The sequence below is a fragment of the Oryx dammah genome, unplaced genomic scaffold (assembly GCF_014754425.2).
Source record: "Oryx dammah isolate SB20612 unplaced genomic scaffold, SCBI_Odam_1.1 HiC_scaffold_9, whole genome shotgun sequence".
NCBI lineage: Eukaryota > Metazoa > Chordata > Mammalia > Artiodactyla > Bovidae > Oryx > Oryx dammah.
In genome coordinates, this window is record NW_024070193.1 from 25,208,017 (window position 1) to 25,222,864 (window position 14,848).

Consider the following 14,848-nt stretch of genomic DNA (forward strand, 5'->3'; position numbering starts at 1 on the left):
AAAATGGGTCATAAAGTAGTGGAAACAGTTTGCAACATTAGCAGTGCATTTGGCCCAGGAACTGCTAACGAATGTGTAGTCCAATGATGGTTCTAGAAGTTTTGCCGAGAAGATGAGCGCAGTGACTGGCCATCGGAAGTTGACAGTGACCAACTGCGAGGATCACTGAAGCTGATCCTCTTACAACTACAGGAGAAGTTACTGAAGAACTCAACATCGACCATTCTGTGGTCATTCAGCATTTGAAGCAAATTGGAAAGGTGAAAAAGCTTGATAAATGGGTGATGCAAATAAAAAAAATCATTTTGAAATATATTCTCTTATTCTGTGCAACAACAAACCATTTTTGTATTGGACTGTGATGTGTGATGAAAAATGGATTTTATACTACAACCAGCTCAGTGGCTGGACTGAGAAGAAGCGCCAAAGGACTTCCCAAAGCCAAACTTGCACCAAAAAAAGTCATAGTCACTATTTGGTGGCTGCTTCCCTTCTGATCCACTACAATTTTCTGAATCCTGGTGAAACCATTGCATCTGAGAAGTATGCTCAACAAATCAATGAGAAGCATCGAAAACGGCGATGCCTGCGGTTGACATTGGTCAACAGAAAGGGCCCAGTGCTCCTCCATGATAGTACGTGACCCAGTGTCACACAACCAGCGCTTCAAAAGTTGAACAAAGTGGGCTACAAAGTTTTGCCTCATCCAGCACATTCACATGACCTCTAGCCAACTGACTACCACTTCTTCAATCATCTTGACAACTTTTTGCAGGGAAGATGCTTCCACAACCAGTGGGAGGCAGAAAATACTTTGAGAGTTCATTAAATCCCGAAGCATGGATTTTTACACTACGTGAATAAACAAACTTACTTCTCATTGGCAAAAATGTGTTGATTGTAATGGTTCCTATTTTGATTAATAAAGATGTGTTTGGGTCTACTTATAACGATTTAAAATTCAGTCTGAAATTGCATTTACTTTTCACCAACCTAATACTTGGCTCACTATTCTGTTTTGTTCATCTACTTACTTTTAGGCTACAAATGTATTGATTTGATTAAAGTTGCTTTTTAAGTATATTCTGATATACCAACATGAATTCTGCTTCCCCCCACCCACCCCATGCTCTTGTTTCTCAAAATACTCTTGGCTGTGCATGTATGTATTTTCTTCCATATAAATGTTAAGATCAGTATACAATTTTTAAAAGATTGCTGTATAACTGAAAGTTATATTCAGTATATATGTATTAAACTTGGGAAAACTGAGAAGAATGCAGTATAGTTTCTACATTTTTTCCAGACCTTCTTTGCTGTCTTCTGATAATCTTTCTATAGTTCTGTTCATAAGTATAGATCAGTTTTTTGGCTGTGCGGTGTACGTGTTGCTTTGTGCAGACTTTCTCTCGTTGGAGCGAATGGGGCCTTCTCCTTGTGGTAGTGAGCGGGTTTCTCATTGCGGTGGCCTCCCCTGGTGTGGAGCGTGGGCTCGAGGTGGGAGGCCTCAGTAGCCGCAGCACACAGCCCGGTAGTTGGGGCCGGTGGGCTCTGGGGTACGTGGACTTCCCTAGTTGCGACACATAGGCTCCGTTGCCGTGGCTTGCGGGCCCTAGAGTGCGTGTTCTTCAGTGACTGTGGCACGTGGGCCTGGCTGCCCCATGGGCCTGGCTGCTTCTGGTATGTGGAGTCTTCTCAGACCAGGGATTGAACCTGTGCCTCCTGCATTGCTAGGCAGATTCCTACCTGCTGCCCCACCAGGGAAGTCCTCATATACCTCTTGAATTTATCCATAGGTTTTGTTACTATTGTGAATGGTCACCACCCCCACCCCACTTTTTTCTTTTTAGGAGCTTACGGATAAAACAGTTTTAAAAGGTATTGACTTTGTAAGTTTCTCGGTAACCAGTCATATTTCCCAATTTTCTGATTAAACCTAGAACCATTTTACTAGAAACTCTTGGGTTTTCTATCGTGTGAGAGTAAGGAGGGTTCTTTTTCCTTCTCCTTTTCTCTCCTCTTGTGCTCCTACTGGTTAGTTTATTTTCTTGTCTTACTCTGTTCACAACCTTTAAGGAATGTTGACTAATTCTCTTGGCTGATGGCAGTATTATCTAGTTTCAGTTTTTGTTCATTTAATTGCTAAGGTTTTGGTTGGGTATAGGTTTATGACATGGACTGTTCATAAATCATGGCTTTTATCATTACATAATGACACTTAAAAACATACCATTTAGTCATTTTAACCTTCTAAACCTAATTTCTGTGCCTGTCCTTTTAAGTGTTTCTTCATAATTTTATTTTTAACAGAATATAACTGGGTCTTATAATGGAATAATTTTCTTTCTTCACCTGTTGTATAAATAATTTTTCTTTTAACTTGCTTAATTATGCATTTTAACTTTTGGTTTCTTTGTTTCCTTTTTATTTTTGCTGATTTGATAAGTTATTTTACACTTTTTTTTTTTGGGTGGTGGTTCTTGTTTAAAAATTTTCCTACACATTTCCATGCCGTGAGTATTTACCTTTTCTGTACTCATCATTAGAAATATTTACTTACTCTTATTTGAACATAAGACACTAGTAATTTCTCCCCCACAACTTGACTTCAGTATGACTTGCTCATTTTTATGCCTTTTCCACGCCCTGCTGTCAGTAAAGTGAGAACTTGAGAATACTTTACTCTTTTGCCTAACTCATACCTAGCTGGGATCTGTAGGATGCTTTTACTCCTATTTGTAATCCCTCTCTCACCTCCTGGATTTTCCTGAGACAGTTTAATACTTTTAGTTCAGTGGTTAGTAGATACTGCTTTGCTGTATGTATGTTTTGTTTCAAGAATTCTGATCTAGAATTTATTACATGCTGCCAGACAGTTAATAATTACTAACTTGGACTAAACTGTATATAAAACTTTCCTATTTCATAATTCCAGAAAGCATTTTTTTTAAAGCACCTTTGAAATTAAGATGTGCCGTATAATTGATAGCTTCCTAGAATTAGATTTACAATTGTTCTTTGCACTGTTTGGCTTTCTTATGGTTAGTCGAGTCAGCGGAGTTGATACAGATACATGAAACTGGATATAGGGAGAGGGAGCAAGTGCAAGAACAAAGCGTTTTCTTGGTCTTTCTGGTGTCCTCCCTTAGAGGGTCTTTGTTCTCATCCATTTGTTCTTCAGTCAGAATTTTTGCACAGATATTTTTCTATATGAGGCTGATGGGTGGTACATTTTCTGAGTATCCACCCATCTGTTTCACCTGCTAGATGTGGTGTTTGGACATCGCTGTTTTCCTGTCGGTAGTCTGTTGCTATAGCTTCCTACATTGCACATGAGAAGTCAGATGCCTCTCTGAATTCTCTCCTCTGTAAGGTCTTGTTACTTGCAAGCTTCAGATTTTTTTTCCTTTCTTAAATTCCTGAAATAGTTCAGGAATTTACATAGTTATGTCTAGATTTGTGTCTAGGGTAAAGTGAGCTCTCTGAATCTAAGATTAAGGTCTTTTTTTGGTCTAAGCAAATTTTCTTCTGCTATGTCTTCTGTTATTGTCTCTTCTCTATCTGTTCATATTTCTTCTGCTAGAACTACTGTTCTTCTCATTGAATCTATCTGGCAGATCTCTTATCTTTTCTATCGTGGTTTCTGTTTTGCTGCTTTGAGCTGTTTTTTTCCATGTGACTTTCCAGGCCACAAATTTGGACCTTTGCCACAGTTCATTCTTTCCTTCAGTTTATATACTGTATGGTTTATTTGGAAACTCTAGTTTTTAGATGCAGGAAGACTTCTCTATGCTGTGGTTAAATCTCCCTCAGTTCTCCTTCTTATTTTTCTGACCCATATTGACCTCTCTCACTTCAAGCAGCACTGTTTAGTTGTGGGTTTGCCCCCTTTGTCCTGACCAGACACTTGTCTTTTCGGATGCTCAGCCTGCTTATATGTGGTCATATCTTTGTTGAAAGCTCATTAGCGTCTGGTTCTGGTCTTGGCCTCTACTTGAGACATGCCTTCCTCCTGTCCCGAGATCATCAGATCTCCATGGACCGGGGTTTTTCTAGTAGTGTTAATTTACAATCTTTGTTCCAGGCTTGTTCCAAGAGGCTGGTCCTCAGGCACTAGGCCCGGTTCGGAGGGAAGGAAGAAAAAGGCAACATTTTCTAGTTCCCTCCTCTACCCTCTGAGGGATCCAAGCCCTCAATTTCATTTAGCTGTCTGCAGGCTCCAGGCCTATACCTGTTGTTGCAGCAGATAGATTGAAAATAGAATGGGGTTAAAAGGGGGTGAGTTCATGTCATCATATTCTCAGAATCTTCTTCAAGCCTGGATTGTTCATTTTTTCTTTCCTTAATGGCTGTGAGGTCTAAGCACTTTTGCTCAGACTTACCAACAATGGGGAGAAAAGCATTCGGGATGCAAGTTGGAAGATCTGTGGGATAAATTATAGCATAGTTCTCAATTCTGCACCTTTCCCTGTAAGATGATCTATTATACTTCGCTGCCTGTGGTTAAATGATTTGCAGCGCCTCCCTGCCCCATAGCCGTGTTTGGCATCATGACTTAGCTTGGTCAGTGAATGTATGTGAAAGTGACAGTGTTCTAGTTCTGAACAAAGCTACCAGGGGCATAACAAGTTTCTATCAGCCCTCTAGCTTCTGCCTTTTGCCTTGAGAATGGCATGTCTTAGGTAAGGTCTTTTCCTTCTGATTGTGTCTTAGAGTCAAAGCTATGGTTTTTCCAGTAGTCCTGTATGGGTGTGAGAGTTGGACCATAAAGCTGAGTGCTGAAGAATTGAAGCTTTTGAGCTGTGGTGTTGGAGAAGACTCTTGAGAATCCCTTGGACTGCAACGAGGTCAAACCAGTCAATCCTAAAGGAAATGAGTCTTGAATATTCATTGGAAGGACTGATACTGAACCTGACGCTCCAATACTTTGGCCACCTGATGTGAAGAACTGACTCATTGGAAAAGACCCTGGTGCTGGGAAAGGCTGAAGGCAGGAGGAGAAGGGCATGAGAGGATGAGATGGTTGGATGGCATCACCAACTCAATGGACATGAGTTTGAGCAAGCTCCGGGAGTTGGTGATGGACAGGGAAGCCTGGAGTGCTGCAGTCCATGGGGTTCCAAAGAGTCAGACATGACTGAGCAACTGATCTGAACTGAACTGTGAGAAGACATGGAGCAAAAGCTACAGCCTGGGGCAGCCACAGCCACCCTACAGCTGACATGTCATGTGAGTGGGAAAAACAGCGTATAATGTGCCCTGTGAGATTTGAGGATTGTTTTGATACTGAAGCAAGGCTGACTGATAAAGTCTGGTTTTATTTTTTGTTCCTTTTTTTTTTATTAGATAAGAAGTTTTTTTCCCCCATCTTTAAAAAAAGTCTGTTTCAGACCCTAACGTCTTATTTTCTTTCTCCTAATCTTTTAACTGAGTGATAAACAGAAGCTACTGTTGTAATTATAGTTAAACACTAAATACCTATGCTAGAGTGTTCCCAAATTATGTAAAGGACCCAACCTATGCAACCAAACTGGAAGAAAAGGTAACCAGTAAGTCGGGGCAGTGTCCTCTGGTAGTTTATTACACTCATTTATCTAATGCCTGAAACTCTACCCCAGATCATTCTGCTAGAAGCATAGCTTCTTTTCAGTTGTACAAAGTAGATTATTTATAGTTCTCAACACCTGGGTTTTAATGCTGTTTTCAACTGTCATAAATGGTATGATGAGAGATAAGAGATAAGTGGAGAAGCATTCATAGAGTGGCTTTCAAAAGTTTTTGTTTCCTGGGATGTGTGTGTTTGTGCATACTTGCATATTTCGTGTTTTTGACTTTAACAAATAGAATGAATGGGATCTGTTTTTATTTTTTTCCCTTTTGTATTTAATTGATACTCTTTTTTCTCATTATTCAGCTCTCAAAACATTGTTGTAACAAATACTTTTAAGTTAATTGTTGATGAATGAAAAGAGTATTCACTGGACTATGAACCAAAGTACCTGAGTTCTACTGTTATCCTGCCATCAGCCTTATTTCCTGCCTTGTCTTCTTCCATTCCTTTGCCTTTCTTGTATTCACTTAGGTAATAAATAGTTACTGAGCACCGTCAGGCCAGGCAGTGGGAGATGATGAGAGGTAAGTGGACAGCTCTGCCTTCCTGCCCGTCTCAGGCTTACTGCCCTCTTTCCTTCTGCTCCTCCCGCCTCTTCCTTTTGACCACACTGTAGGCTGGTCAGGCCCTCCGACGCTGAGGCTCCAGGCTGTCATTTTATGGTGATGGGGCTGCTTTTAAATTTGTTTTACTATCATTGGATTATTTTGGCGAGGTTGAGGGAGTTGCTGGGAGAGGAAAGAAGGAAGTGGGTGGGAGAGGTGGAAGGAGCAAGTGAGGTCCCTGCACAGCCTAACCACTATACAAACCTGTCTTTATTTTTCATAATTCTTTTCAAGTTGTAGTTTTGCCTACCCAAAGGATGTACCTATGCAGTAGTGGTAAAAAAACCCGCCTGTCAGTGCAGGAGACCAGGAAGCATGTGTTTGATCGCTGGGTTGGGAAGATCCCCTGGAGAAGAAAATGGCAAGTCACCCCATTATTCTTGCCTGGGAAATCCCATGGACAGAGGAGACTGGTGGGCTGTGGTTCAAAGTGTGGCAAAGAGTGGGACACTGCTAAAGTGACTTTATCCACACACACATACAAATGTTTTGAATATTAGGTGAGGTGTTTGTTGCTCATGGTTAGTCTTTTAAACTGTATTAACCTAGTTTTTGTTTCTGAGAATTTGGAAAGCCATCGATTACAACATCTTTATTACCAAACACCAGATTGCTTCAGAAAGAAGCAAAACCCAGACTAAGTATGTGCCTTAGTTACCAAGGACAGTTGGTGATATAGTAAGTTAAATAATATACTCTCTATTATAGAACTTCTTGGGGGATTGGTTACTCACTTTTCCTTGCTTTCTGAGTCGAGCAAGATGGGCTGCTGGGTGAGAAAGAGGGAGTGGTGGTAGGTGGGAGAGACAGCTAGGCCCTTCTTGCTAAAGCCATTCTCAGCCACAGCAAAACATCTCAAGAACAACCTGATTATATTTTGTAAGGGATTAAAGTTGCATGCAAATGCTAACTGAGAACATCTGCTTGCTGACCCTGTGCCGAGTTCTCACATCTTGACAGGGATTCTGATTTTGAAATTCTGAGTCTCAGGCACCTCCCTCAACTACTCTCTGGCTGTCTTCTTAGGCAGTGTTGGTGTAAGGCTTCTAACGTGTTGGGAATGACTCCGTGAAGAACTGAAAATGAACGTCCTTTGCTCTTTATACTCAGAAAGAAAATTTCAGGTTTCATTACCGAGAGTCGTTCTAGTAGCTGAGTGATTACCTGAAGACTTATGGGGTTATCTATAGTTGATTAAAGAAGTCAGTGAAAATAAGTGGAAAGGAATCAGTGTGTATGCATGTTTATTTACTGATTTTGGGTGTGCTGAGTCTGTTGCTGCACGCGCTTTTCTCTGGTTGTGGTAAGCAGGGGCTACTCTAGTTGCAGTGCACACACTTCCCATTGCGGTGGCGTCTCTTGTTGCCCAGCACGGGCTCTAGAGTGTGCAGGCTTCAGTAGCTGTGGCACGTGGGCTCAGTGGTTGCGGTTCCTGAGCTCTAGAGCGCAGACTCAGTAGTTGCAGCACGAGGGCTTAGGTGCCCCTCGGTATATGGGATCTTCCTGGAGCAGGGATCGACCAGTGTCTCCTGCATTGGCAGGCAGATTCTTTACCACTGATCCACCAGGGAAGCCCCTATGTGTATATATTTATATAAAGATGGATTTTACTGAACTTTCTTAAAAATAAATGGAAAACTTTAAAAAATATTTCTAATTTTATTTCTTAAGAGTCCCAACTAACAAAAATAGTTTTTTTTTTTTAATTGGTTACAACTAGTGTTTACTTGTGACCTTACATGTATATTCCATAAGTCAGACTTATATTGGTAATTCTTGATACCATAATTCTGCTGCATAAGTAATTGTTTATAGATCGCTGGAAGCAGGATTAAATCTTAATGCAAATGGTACACATTTGCTCAGAGTCAGTTAATGCTGACTGCTGTGTTAGAATTATTCACTGGATACGTGAAAGCCAGCATGATAATGTCATTTTCCTTTTTATTAACTTGTTAAATGATAGCTCATGGAAGATATCTTTGTACTCTGATTTTCCTGAATGTTAACACTAGGCATTTATAAGGGTGATTATGTTGATGAAGGGTTAATGTTGGACCTTAGCCTTCTGTTGTTATTAGATATGTTCAGAAATTATATATTTACAATCTGTATGATATATCTAGAATCTCCTATGTATCAGAAGTGAATGATTAAACAAAATAGTATCTTCTAAGGGAAGTAATTGGACATCAACTGTCATGGGATAGTTAAATATTATAAAATACTATGCATTGATCAGAAATTATAATCATGAGGATTATATATTTACAATCTGTATGATATATCTAGAATCTCCTGTGTGTCAGAAATGAATGTTTAAACAAAATAGTATCTTCTAAGGGAAGTAATTGGACATCAACTATTACAGGATAGTTAAATATTATAAAATACTATGCATTGATCAGAAATGATAATCATGGAGATATCTCCATGGAGACATTGTTTAGGGAAGAATTTAAATTTTGGAACTATATGTATACTACTGTTTAATTGAGGGAAAAACCTTTGTTGAGGTAAATGAGAAGCTGTATCCCACACTATTAATGTCACTTAGCTTTGGTTTAACTGGAGACGGGAAGCCCTTTTTGACTTTTAGTTCTAGGCTGCTTTAATTCTAGTATATGGATTTTGATAGTGAGAAGTTAATTGTGCTTTGTGCTTCCATGTTGATTCTGTGTGAAAGAATCTGCCTGCCAATGCAGGAGACATGGGTTTGATCCCTGGGTCGTGAAGGTCCCCTGAAGAAGGAAATGGCAACCCACTCCAGTATTCTGCCTGGGAAATCCCACAGACAGAGGAACCTGGTGGGCTACATTCCCACGGGGTTGCAAGAGTCAGACACGACTTAGTGACTAGACATCAACAATTGTGCTTCACTCTTATAGTTTTTTTTCACTTAATAAAAACTTAAGTCATACATAAGGTAAAGAAATAGTATAATGAACCCAAAGTGCTCATCATCAGACTTTGACAGTTACCAGTAATCTGTCATTTTTATTCATCTCTTATCTCAACCCACTCTTCACTGCTATTGTATTTTTCATAGTGTATTTGTAGATAGCATTTGTATACGTTGAAATGCACACATCATAGATACGCACTTTCAAGAGAGGATATATTCATAATCCACACCCTGTTATGATATTGAATATTACCATATCTCTAGAATGTTTTCTGATATCCCATCCCAGTTATTCTTCCTGTCAGGTTAGTTTTCCCTTTCCATAGAGCTTTCTGTAAGTAGAATCTTGCAGTATAAGTCCTTTTTGTGTGTCTGGCTTCTTTTCCTCAGCATAGCGTAGGTGAGAGTCATCAGTGTTACAGCATGTATCAGTAGTTCTTTCCACTTTATTCTTAATATTCCATTGTATGAATATACCACAATTTATATAGCTTTTTTTCTGTTGATGGTCATTACCTATGTGATGAAGGCTACTTTGACTTACATGTACCGATCTTATCACAGATATACATTGTTACTGTTCTTGAATAAATTCGTAAGAGTGGAATTTCTGGATCAAATAAAAGCTCAGCAAACTCCTTTTGAAAGGGACTGTCCCATTTTAAGTTCCCACTGGCAAAATATGAGAGTTGTGGTTGCTTAACTGAGGTAGTGCAGTGGTAGAGAAGCTGCCTGTCAGTGTAGGAGAGGCAAGAGATATGGGTTCCATCCCTGGGTTGGGAAGATCCCAGGGACAGAGGAGCCTGGTGGGCTACAGTCCATGGGGTCACAAAGAGTCAGACACGACTGAGCTACTGAGCTCACCCTACTGTTCTCTTTCCTGAATCCCATAACTTTTAAACTAGTTTTTGTCTCTCTAAGTTTGCATAGTCTAGCTATTTCATATAGATGGAATCATATAATATTTGTTCATTGTTTCTGACTTCCCTCTGCATAATGTTTTCAGGGTTCATCTATATTGTAGCATGTGTGTATCGGAACTTCATTCCTTTTTATGATGGAATAATATTCCATTATATGGATAGATCACATTTTATTTATTGATTAATTTGTTGATGAACATTTGGGTTATTTGGTATATTGTCAGTATTGCTGCAGTGAAGATTGTTGTACACATATCTGTGTAAGTCCCTGGTTTTGGCTGCACCTAAGAGTGGAATTTCCAAGCTGTGTATTTAACGTAATTGGGGCAAACACTGGATTGTTTTCTCAGTATGCTTTGATGAGCGCTTCCGTGATGCCTGATGACGTTGACTGTCTTTCCTGTGCTTATATTACTGAATTGGATCACTTGCTTTGTGCAATGCTTGTTCAAGTCTTCTGTGAGTTTTAAGAAATTGGGTTTTTTTCTTTGCTGTTTGTTTTCTTTGTCTATGTTGTTAAAGAAAGTTCTTTATTCTGAATAGAAGTTCTTTTTAAGGTATGTGTTTTGTGAATATTTTCTTTCATTCTGTGACTTGCCTTTTTAGTAACCATATTATTTAAAAATTTTGAAGAATGTTAACATTGTAATAAAATATACATACATGTCATTTTAACCATTTTGAAGCGTACAATTCAGTTGTATTGTTTTCACATAGTTTTGCAGTTGTCTTCAAAACACTTCATTTTGCAAACCTGAAACTCTTTAACTTCTTTAATAATCATTAAACAACAACTCCCCTTTCCCATCTTATCCCGGTCACCCCCTGCTCCACCCCTGGCAGCCACCATTCTACTTGGTCTGTCTGTGAATTTGACTGTGTTCGATACCTCAGGTAAGTGGGATCTTTCAGTATTTGTCTCCTTCTGACTGGCTTCTGTTACTTACTGTAATGTCTTCCAGTTCCATCTGTTCTGTAGCATGTCAGAATTACCTTCTTTTTAAGGCTGAGCAGTATTTTGTTGTTATGTATATGCCATATTTGGGTATCCTTTTGTCCGTCAGTGGGCACTTGGGTTGCTTCCAGCTTTTTGCTGTTTTGAATAATGCTACTGTGAATATAAATGTATACTTCTCTTTCTGAGACTTTGCTTTCACTTCTTTAGTGTATATCCCCAGAAGTAGGCTTGCTGAATCACTTGGTGACATTATTGTTAGTCTTTTCGGGACCCTCCATACTGTTGTCTGAGTGACGGCACCGTTTTACATTCCCACCAGTACAGCCTGTGGATTCTGGTTTCCCCACATCCTTGTCCACACGTGTTTGCTTCCTTCCCTCTTTCCTGTTCCCTCTTTCTTTCATAGTAGTTTCATAATGAACGGTATCATTTTGCTTTTGCTTTTCTTTTCCCTAATGACTAGTAATGTTGAATATTTTTTCATATGCTTGTTGGCTGTTTGTAGATCTTTTTGGAGAAATGTCTAGTCAGATCCTTTGCCCATTTGAAAAATAGGATTGTTTTGGTTCCTGTTGAGTTGTAGAAGTTGTTTACGTATTTTGAATATTAACCCGTTATTGGATTGATGATTTGAAAATATTTCCTCCCATTTCATAGGTTGCCTTTTCAAGCTGTTGATTTTGTCCTTTGATGCGAAGTTTGAAATTTTAATGTAGTTGTTTGTCTCGTTTTGTCTGGTTTGTCTAGTTTTACTTTCGTTACCTGTGGATTGGTGTAATAGTCAAGAAATGATTGCCGAAGCTAATATCATTAAGGTTTTTCCCTCTTCTAGGAGTTGTATGGTTTTAGGTCCTACCTTTAGATCTTTTATTCTTTTTTTTTTTTCCTTTGATTCATTTTGAGTTACTTTTTGTATGTGGTGTAGTGGAAGGCTCAAACTCGATTCCTTTGTATGTGTATATCCATTTTCCTAACGTGTGTGTGTGTGTGCACGTGCGCATGTGCGCTCAGTTGTGTCCAGCTGTTTGCAACACCTTTGTGACTCTGTGGACTGTAGTCCACCAGGCTCCTCTGTCCATGGGGTTTCCCAGGCAAGAATAGTTGAATGACTTACCACTTTCTCCTCTAGGGGAACTTCCTGGCCTAGGAATCAAACCCGTGTCTCTTGTATCTCCTTCATTGCAGGCAGACTCTTTACCACTGAGCCACCAGGGAAGTCTTTGAGGAAGTTGTCCTTCCCCATTGAACTATGTTGGCACTATTGTTAGAGCCCATCTGAAGATACAGGCAAGGGTTTAATTCGGGACTCTCCTCCTGTTCCATGGTCTGTCTTGTTGCCGCTACCACACTGTTTTGCTTAGTGTATATTTGTACAAGTTTTAATACTCTTAGTGCTCTTGCCTCTGAGATTAACTTTTACTTGAGAATCAAACTGCTCACAGTCATCTCCTTCCCTAATTTAGATTTTGTTACTCTTGTGTCCACTTAGTGCTGTATTTGGAAAGATATTTCCAGAATTTTAGTATGGTTTATAGACCTGAAGGGGTGAGTCAATTTTTTCTACTTTTAGGTTAATTTCCTTTATTAGGTATACATTCTGTTCTCTATATATAGTTGTGTGTAAGTGAATTATAGTTGCTAAATTAAAATCAATATGTATTATTGGAATTCTTTGCTGGTATGTCCAATGCTGGCAGACCAGATTTGAATGAGTCTCTCTCTCTTTTTGTATAAAAGAATAGTAGTCACTTTGGGGAAAAATACTTTCTGATCTTCAGATTCATTTGTCCTTGGTTACCACTGGGCTTGAGTGGAAAAAGCCAGAATATTTAATGGGAGAACTGGCCTTGTTATCTTTGCAACACTAGAGTGGAAAACCTGAAATCAAACACAGAAATTTGGACACTGTCTTGCAACAGAAAGGAGACTCCCCTTTGGGTCACTTGTACAATCCATTGTGTTCTTTGCAGCTTACAATCAAGTCTTTTTTTTTTTTTTTTTAACATGTTGATATTCTGTTAATAATTTAGAAGATTATTCAGACACAGAATTCTAGAGCAAACGAGGCTTTAGAAATCATATCTTCATATTCCTTCAGTTATATTGTAAATCACATTATTTGATCAGGACTATAGGGTTATAGGCATTTGTCAGCACTGATTGGCTTCAAGGATAATTCTAGTAGAAACACTTGGTAATGGGTAAAGTGTGCCCATAATGTAATTTTTGTACCTTCTTAATTTCATTAGTAATGCCCAGCACTTCCTTCCCCTGTTTGCCATTCAGCTTTCACTTTCTCTGCTTCACAGGGAACCCTTACATGCGCTCTTGTGTAGGATTATTGCCGGGTTTATTTCCAGTGGAATCCATGGTGCATTCTAGCAGATTACCCCGTCTACATCTGCTTCTTTGATGGTAGTTGGGTTTACTGCTGCTCACTTATTAGTGCCCTGGGTCCTAACAGCCTTAGTCAAACAAAACATCTTAAATGGAGGCATTAAAAAGGTCACAACAGTGAGCCATTTTTGTAACTTTTGGTGCAATAAAATGGGTATGTGGTGTTTTGGGATACAAGACCTCTGAGTGCAGCTATTCATTTTCTTCATCTATAAAACATTTTAGAATAACAGCTTACATCTGTTTAGGGTTTAAAATTCCACGTTTTGAAGAAACATCATTGTTTTGAAACTGCACACCAGACCTGGGGAGGGAACTCGCTTTCTGACCGGCCCATGTTCTGTAGTAGTTGGGAGTGTTTGTCTGAGCTGTGGAGCCGTATTTGTTGGCAGTACTACTGTAACATGTGTGGAACACATTTTCATTATTTCTTCATAGTGTAAATGACAAGACACATTCAATATGCATTTGACTTGAAGAACATTTGAAACATTTTCACACATCAGGAGTTTATCTTATGAAGGATATTTCATTACCAGAAGTCAAAAATACATTTAATTATTCAAGCATCTATAGCGCATTTAATTACCTGAGACTGTCAGTTAATCTTGCTTTAGAGTACAGTTGGGATTTACTGTCGGCTGACTTTTTGAAGTAAACACTTTGTGGAATAGTTTTGGCCATTTCAAATGTGTGATTTCAGAATTACTTCTTTAAATTGAAGCAACAAATTAATGAATAACTCTTAATAGAGAAAAATGGGCAAAATGTCCATCTGTAGTATTCAAAATCTGGTATTTTTATTAAGTACCAAAAAAGTGCCAATAACATGCCATGTAGTTTTATGGGTTAATTTTAATCAAGAAGTGAGGAAAGCTAGCATGGACCATTGCAATAAGTTATAAGGTGTTTTTCATCTTATAACTGTGACATATGTATGTTCTTGTTAAAGTATAATGTATTTACATTTGGGAGGAGACAACACAAAGAAGAAAATTAAAATCATCTATAATCCCACTTTTCATACTCTTCATGGAGTTCTCAAGGCAAGAATACTGAAGTGGTTTGCAATTCATGAGAAGGGGGCGACAGAATGAGAAGGTTGGGTGGCATCACAGACTCAGTGGACATGAGTGTGAGCAAGCTCTGATGCAGTGATGGACAGAGAGCCCTGGTGTGCTGCAGTTCATGGGGGTCACAGAATCAGGCAAGACTTCGCGACTGAACCAAAACAATAATCCCACTAACTCTTAGTCCTCTTTGGCATTTTGTTACATATTATAAATTTTTAAAAATGGTGGTCCAGTGGTTTGGACTCAACACTTCCACTGCAGGGGGCCCAGGTTTGATCCCTGGTTGGGGAACTGAGATCCCGCAAGTGTGCAGTACAGCCAAAAAAAGAAAAAGAAAACTACAGTCAGTTTCTTTGGGCTTTGATAATTTAATTGA

General features: G+C 39.1%; 1 protein-coding gene and 1 long non-coding RNA gene across 11 annotated transcripts in view; one reads left to right on the forward strand and one right to left on the reverse strand.

The window, feature by feature from the left end:
- The window catches only part of SLC25A26 (solute carrier family 25 member 26), a 143,633-nt gene that overhangs the window by 91,284 nt on the left and 37,501 nt on the right, over nt 1-14,848 (forward strand). The window lies entirely within an intron of this gene.
- On the reverse strand, nt 708-11,372 carry LOC120868029. The gene is made up of 3 exons (XR_005722122.1): nt 11,362-11,372; nt 4,463-4,468; nt 708-812 (listed from the first exon to the last, which is right to left on the reverse strand). It is a non-coding gene; the product is annotated as an uncharacterized LOC120868029 (long non-coding RNA).